General features: G+C 39.9%; 1 protein-coding gene across 1 annotated transcript in view; it reads left to right on the top strand.

Annotated features, from left to right (window-relative positions):
- The first annotated feature begins 2 nt into the window (after positions 1-2).
- GKAP1 (G kinase anchoring protein 1) overlaps positions 3-7,157 on the top strand; it is a 131,004-nt gene continuing 123,849 nt past the window's right edge. Inside the window, exons 1-2 of the mRNA XM_004381300.1 lie at positions 3-210; positions 641-777. The gene's annotated coding sequence lies outside the window, so the exon portion shown is untranslated. The remainder of the gene's footprint in view (positions 211-640; positions 778-7,157) is intronic.

The following is a 7,157-nucleotide window of genomic DNA, read 5'->3' as shown; positions in this document are numbered from 1 at the left end:
TGGCCCCGGCGTCCGCCGAGCCGTTAGTGCCAGTGTCCTGCCCGCGGGGCCGACGCTCGATCCCCGCCCGGCGCGAGCCCGCCACCGCTCCTCTCGACGCTTGACCCATCCCAGTCCCAACGCCCAGTGCGGCCGCCCCAAGAGCCGCGGGAGCGGTAGCGGCGCGGGGAGGAGGGAGAGGTGGGCCGAGCTGGCGGCCGGGGAGGCCCGGTGAGTACGCGGAGGGCCGGCGGGACCGCCCCGCGGGTGCCCGCTGTGGCGCCCTTCAGGCGGTTGTGGCGCCTCGGCCTCGCTCCTCTCCGCGCCGCGGGCTCGGCGGTTAGCGGCCTGGCCTGAGGCGACGGGCACCGCCGGCCAGAGCCTCTGGGCAGAGGGCGCGGGAGGGCCGCTCCCTGGAAAGGGCCCCGACGCTCGGTCGAGGGCTCTGGGGCAGCGGAGTGGGACCTGCGCCTGATCTCAGGCCCCGGCGCCCCGGCCGTGGCCGCGACTCCGGAGGCCCCGCGGGGGCCAGGGCCGCTCGAGTGACAGGTGCCGCCGCCCCCTCCCCGCCGTTGGCATCCGCGGCTTAGCCCTGCGAGGGCCGCCGGGCGCTCGGAAATTTCTGGAGCGACGACCTGACTCGCTGTTTTTTCCCTTTCAGGTTTTCAAGCCTCCTCTCTACCGGAGTTACTAGGTCTCATCCAGCTGTATTTCTTTCTCTGTGTACTTTATGCGAATAAGTTTTGGAGCATCTGTTAACAGCTTATGGGTGAAATTTGGCTTTCATTCATGAACGAGGTATAGTGCGTTACTTTTTGAATATAGCGCTCCCACCTCCCCCGCCATCTATTGAAAAGTAAGCGAGCAGGATTTTTGTTAATTTTTTTCTGTTGTTTGGAAGAAGCAGTTTTTCAGAATTTTGGTTAGATCACTAACATTTAGGGTGCTTAGTAAATACTATGGCAAAAATGGTTTATTAAATTGTCTGATTGCCTTCTCTCCCCAGTTGGTTATACGTTTTTCATTCTCACTTTAGCCGGATTTCACAATTGAGTTAGGTGCATTACTACCACTAGTGAAAGATCGTCTTACACCGAAAAGCCATTGAATCATAACTCAACATTATCTGTCTCTTCATGTATGTAAATATGCTTGTGATTTTAACCTGTATTATTAGTTTAAAAAACTGATATGAAGCTACATTTTGAGGAACTCCATGGCAAATTAAAATGTTAAAAATCTTTAATCTGTTGAAATCTAGATTTTTTCTCAACAGGTTTATAACACTGTATTTGGTATGAGTCAAATCCTAATTAATAAAAAGGATTTTTTAAATGCTATAAACGGTTACAACAAACTTATCTTTAAGATACCAACCTAGTAGTTTCAACTGTCTGGAGTAAGAGCAAGAACAGGGAAGGAGATGAAAAGAACACTGAGCAAATGAAAATAGATGCAGAGACTAAGGAGAATCCCTTAGTCCTCACACAGTCCCTACTTGTATTTTTTGGTTAGATTTCTCAGCCTACAGAAATTAGGAGCTACAAACTGGGGAGAGGAGGCAGTACCTAACTATGAGGAAAAAAATGGAATTTAGGGCATACCTATTAAGTTTATTTGGTTTGTTTGCAGTAAATGTGTACTAGGGAAAGTTTCGATATACACTTGGCACTGGTGGTTGTGAACCTTTTAAGAAATCAAAGTGAATGATATTGTTTACTTGTATTATTGGGGAAGAGAACATGAAATAATACAGTTTTAAAATTTTATCAAGTATTAAATCATCGATACTCAGTGTCATTTCATTTTATGGCACTTTTTCACTTTTTAAAATCTCACATCTCAAAGAGGCCATGTTCATTGGCATCTGTAAATAGATAGGATATATAGATAGCTGCTGCCTAGCCAACTCCAACTCATGGCAACCCCATGTACAGTAGGATGAAGTGTTGTCTGGTCCTGTGTCATTCTTACAATCGCCAGCATGTTCCAGTCCATCATTATGGCTGTTGTGCCAGTCCATCTCACTGAGGGTCTGCCTTGCCCCCTTGCTGGCCCTCTACTTCACCAAACCAGATGTCTTTGATTGATCCCTCCAGATGATGTGTCCACATGGGTGACCCTACAGGTATTTGAAATACCAGTGGCATAGCTTCCAGCATCATAGCAATACACAAGCCACCACAGTATGACATACTGACAACATGGGTGGTAGAATTGGTATCTAGATTGCATTTATTAATTAATAAATTAAAATTTATTAATTTTTAAAAATCATGCTAACTTGTGTTAAAGAGAGATGACTGTCATTCATTTTATAAAAAGGGATGTGTGTGGTTGTTCTTGATTTTGAAGTACCCTAATTGTGGTCCCCAGTGGTTAAGAGCCTACAGCTGCTAAGCAAAAGGTCAGCAGTTTGAATCCACCAGCTGCTCCTTGGAAATCCTATGGGGAGTTCTGCTCTGTCCTATAGGGTCACTGTGAGTCTGAATCGACTCGACGGCGGCAGTGGGTTTGGTTTGGTTTGGGACTGAGATAGGAGAGAAAGATGTGGCAGTCTGCTTCCATAAGGATTTACACCTTGAAAACCATATGGGGCAGTTCTACTCTGTCCTTTAGAATTGCTATTAGTTGAAATCAACTTGACAGCACTGGGTTTGGGGTTTTTTTTTTTTTTGACTGACATATGGCTATGGTTATGGCTACCATCTTTCTTAGCCCTAGTGAGGTCATAGGTTAGAGGAATGAGGTCACAATGGCAGTGGTCCTCAGAACCTTGATGCAGCACAGGCAACACAAGAGTACCAGCGATTTAGAAATCCTGCTGCTTGCAGTTTAGGCTGTTCATATATTAGAAATAGTTAAGCACCTGTTGTATCCCGATTCTTTTTTTGCTTATTTATTGTATATTTCTTTTTTTTGTTAATAAACTTTACTTATTTTGTTATTGTTGAGACTATATACAGCACAACATATGCCAATTCATCAGTTTCTACACGTATCATATAGTGACACTGATTATATTCTTCAAGTTGTGCAACCGTTCTCACCATCCTTTTCTGAGTTCTTCCTCCCTCATTAACATAAACTCACTGCCCCCTAAGATTCCTATCTAATCTTTGGAGTTGCTGTTGTCAGTTTGATCCCATATTGATAGATCTCAAAAGAGCATAATGCTCAAGGGAGACCTTTTTACTAGTTAAGCTAAACTATTGTTTAGTTTTAAGAAGACATCAGGATTTTTTTTGTTTAAGATTTAAAGACTATCTCAGGGCAGTAGTTTCAGGGATTCTTCCAACCTCTATGGCTCCAGGATGTTTAGAGTCCATGAGAATTTTAAATTACGTTCTGCCTTTTCCCCCTTTTGATCAGGATTCTTCTATGGAATCTTGATCAAAATGTTCAGTAATGGTAGCCAGGCACCATCCAATTCTTCTGATCTCATGGCAAAGGAGGGAGTTGTTCATGGAGTCAGTTAGCCACACATTCCATATCCTCCTCCAGTTCCTGACTCTACTTTTTCCTCTGATGTTCCAGGTGAGTAGAGACCAACTGTTGTGCCTTGGATGGCTGCTTGCAAGTTTTTAAGACTGCAGGTACTATGTAACAAACTAGAAAGTAAAACAGAAGCGCTAAACACTTCATTAGGCCAAATAACTGGGCTGTATGATGAAACCATGACCCTAAACCTGTAAACCAAGGAACCAGATCCCATGAGGTATTTGGTTGTATATGAGCAGCCTCATCACCTACTCTTTTTTTTTTCTTTGTTGTTGTAAATACATGCATCTGTCACACAACTTTTGCCAGTTCAGCTTTTTATAGGTATCCAACTTATTGACAGCAATTACATTAATCGCCTGTGCAACCCCACTCTTAATCAATACGATTTTTCTGTGACTGTTAACACCACCTTTCCCCCATTCCTACCACCCCTGGTAACCACTAATAAACTTTGGTCTCTATACATTTGCATTTTCTTGTCTTTTTATATAAGCGATGTAATGCAAGATTTGTCTTTTTGTGATTGGCTTATTTTGCTCAGCATAATGTCTTCAAGCTCCATCCATACTGTAGCACGTATCAAGACTTCATTTCTCCTACTGGCTGAGTAGTATTCCGTTGTATGTATGTACCACATTTTGTTCATCTATTCATCTGTTGATGAGCATTTAGTTTGTTTCCACTTTTTGGCTATGGTGAATGAATAGTGTTGCAGTGAACATCGTTGTACAAGTCTCTTTTTGAGTCTCTGCTTTTAAATCTTTTGGGTACGTACCTAGGAGTGGAGTTGCCTGTACCATTTTGCATTCCCACCAGCAATGGATAGGTGTTCCAGTTTCCCCATATCCAAAATTTGTTATTTACTTTTTTAAAAAATTTTAACCATCCTGGTGGGAGTGAAATGATACCTTATTGTCATTTTGATTTGCATCTCTCTGATGGCTAATGATGCTGAGCATCTTTTCATGTGTTTGGTGGCCATTTGAATGTCCTCTTTTATGAAATGTCTGTTTAAGTCCTTTGCCCATTTTATGATTGGGTTATTTGTCTTTGTTGTTAAGTTGTCAAAGTTATATATATTTTTTTGTTATTAGGTTGTTGTCAGGTATATGGTTTTCGAAGATACTCTCCCAGTCAGTAGCTTGTCTTTTCACTTTTTTGGTAAAGTCTTCTGATGAACAAAAGTTTTAAATTTTTATTAGGTCCCATTTATTTAGTCTTTTGCTGTTTGTGCTTTTATCATTATATTAGATAATCCATTGTTGAAAGCTAGGCCTGACAGCGTTGACCCTGCTTGTTCTTCTAAGAATTTTATGGTTTAAGTTTGCACATTTAGGTCCTTAATCCATTTGAATTTGTTTTTGTGTATGACGTGAGGCATGGATCCTGTTTGATTTTTCTGCATGTGGAAATCCAGTTTTCCTAGCACCATTTATTGAAGAAACTCTTCTTTCCACATTCAATAGATGTAACAACTTTGTCAAAACTCTCTTGACCATAGATGTGTGGGTAATTTTTGGACTGTCAGTTTTATTCCGTTGGTCTGTATGTCTACTGTTACACCAGTACAAGGCTGTTTTGATTACGGTGGCTGTATAGTATGTTTTAAAATCAGGAAGTATGAGTCCTCCTACTTTGTTCTTCTCTTTCAGCATTGTTTTAGCTATTTGGGGTCTCTTGCCATTTCTATAAAGTTGAGAATTGGTTTTTCCATTTCTGTAAAGAAGGCTGTTGGAATGTTGATTGGGATTGTGTTGAATCTGTAGATTGCTTTGGGTAGTACTGATATTTTAACAATATTGAGTCTTCCAATCCATAAACATGGAACTTCTTTCCATTTGTTTAGATCTTCTTTAACCTGTTTCAGTAGATTTTTATAGTTTTCACTGTATACTTCCTTCACATCTCTGGTTAGATTTATTTCTAGGTATTTTATTCTCTTAAATGCTGTTGTAAATGGAATTGTTTCCCAAATTTCCCTTTCAGATTTCTCATTGCTGGTGTATAGAAGCCCAACTGATTTTTGTTTTTTGACCTTGTACCCTGCAACTTTCCTAAAATCCTTTATTAACTCTGAAAGTTTTCTTACAGACTTTTTGAGATTTTTCTGTATGTAAGATCATATTACCTGCAAATACAGATAATTTTACTTATTTTTTTTGAATCTGGACACCTTTTATTTCTTTTTCTTGTCTTTTTGCTCTAGCTGGGACTTCTAATACAATCTTGAATAGAAGTGGTGAGAGCGGGCACCCTTGTCTTAGTCCCAATTTCAAGGGGGAAAGCTCTCAGTCTTTCTCCATTAAGTATAATGTTTGCTATTGGCTTTTCATGTATGTGCTGAATCATATTGAGGAATTTCCCTTCTATTACAATCTCCTGTAGGGTTTTCATCAAGAAGGGGTATTGAATTTTATCAAATGTTTTTTCTGCATCCATAGAGATGATCATGTGGTTCTTTTCGTTTGTTCTATTGATGTGGTGTATTACGTTGATTGATTTTCTAATGTTGAACCATCCCTGCATTTCTGCAATAAATCCACTTGGTCATGGTGTATGACTCTTCTAATATGCTGTTGGATTCTGTTCGCTAGTATTTTGTTGAGGATTTTTGCATCTATATTCATAAAAAATATTGACCTCTAGTTTTCTTTTTTTGTAGTATCTTTGTCTGGTTTGGGTACAAAGGTTATGTTTGTTTCATAGAGTGAATTAGGGAATATTTCTTCTTTTGAAAGAGTTTAAGCAGGATTGACATCAGTTCTTCTCTATAAATAGTACAGTTCCCTAGTGAAGCCATCTGGTCCAGGACTTTTTTAATGTTGAGAGGTTTTTGATCACTGATTCGATCTCTCCACTTGTTGCAGGTCTGTTGAAACTTTTATCTCCTCTTGAGTCAGTTTGGGTAGAGTGTGTGCTTCTAAGAATTTGTCCATTTCATCTAGGTTATCCAGTTTGTTGCCATACAGTTGTTCATAATATTCTGTTGTAATGCTCTTTGTTTCTGTTGGGTCAGTTGTACTGCCCCTTCTTTCATTTTTAATTTTGGTTGTTTGTGTCTTTTCTTTGTCAGTCTAGCTAAAGGTTTGTCAATTTTATTGATCTTTTCAAATAATCAACTTCTGGTTTTATTGATTCTATTGTTTTTCTGTTTTTGATTTTATTTATTTCTGCTCTGATCTTTGTTATTTCCTTTCATCTGGTAGGTTTAAGCTTAGTTTGCTCCTCTCTTTCTAGTTCTTGGAGTTGTCAAGTTAAGCTGTTAATTTGAGATCTTTCTTTGTTATGTTGGCATTTATTGCTATAAGTTTTTCTCTGAGTACTGCCGTCAGTGCATTCCATGTTTTAGTATGTTGTGCTTTCATTTTCATTTGACTCTTAAGAAATTTTGTGATTTCTCTTTTAATTTCTTCTTTGATCCATTGGTAGTTTAGTAGTGTATTATTTAAATTCCATATGTTTGTGTATTTTTCCAGGTTTTTTTTCTGTTACTGATTCCTAGCTTCTCTCCATTGTGGTCAGAGAAGATACTTTGTATGATTTCAGTCTTTTTAAATTTATCAAGACTTGCTTTGTGACCTAAAATTGATCTATCCTGAGGAATGGTCCATGTGCACTGGAGTAGAATATCTGTTGTGCTGTTTTGGGGTGGAATGTTCTATGTATGTCTGTTA

Source organism: Trichechus manatus, unplaced genomic scaffold (assembly GCF_000243295.1).
Source record: "Trichechus manatus latirostris isolate Lorelei unplaced genomic scaffold, TriManLat1.0 scaffold00082, whole genome shotgun sequence".
Lineage (NCBI taxonomy): Eukaryota > Metazoa > Chordata > Mammalia > Sirenia > Trichechidae > Trichechus > Trichechus manatus.
Note: the sequence above shows the minus strand (reverse complement) of the source record. Positions and strands in the feature narration are given on the sequence as shown.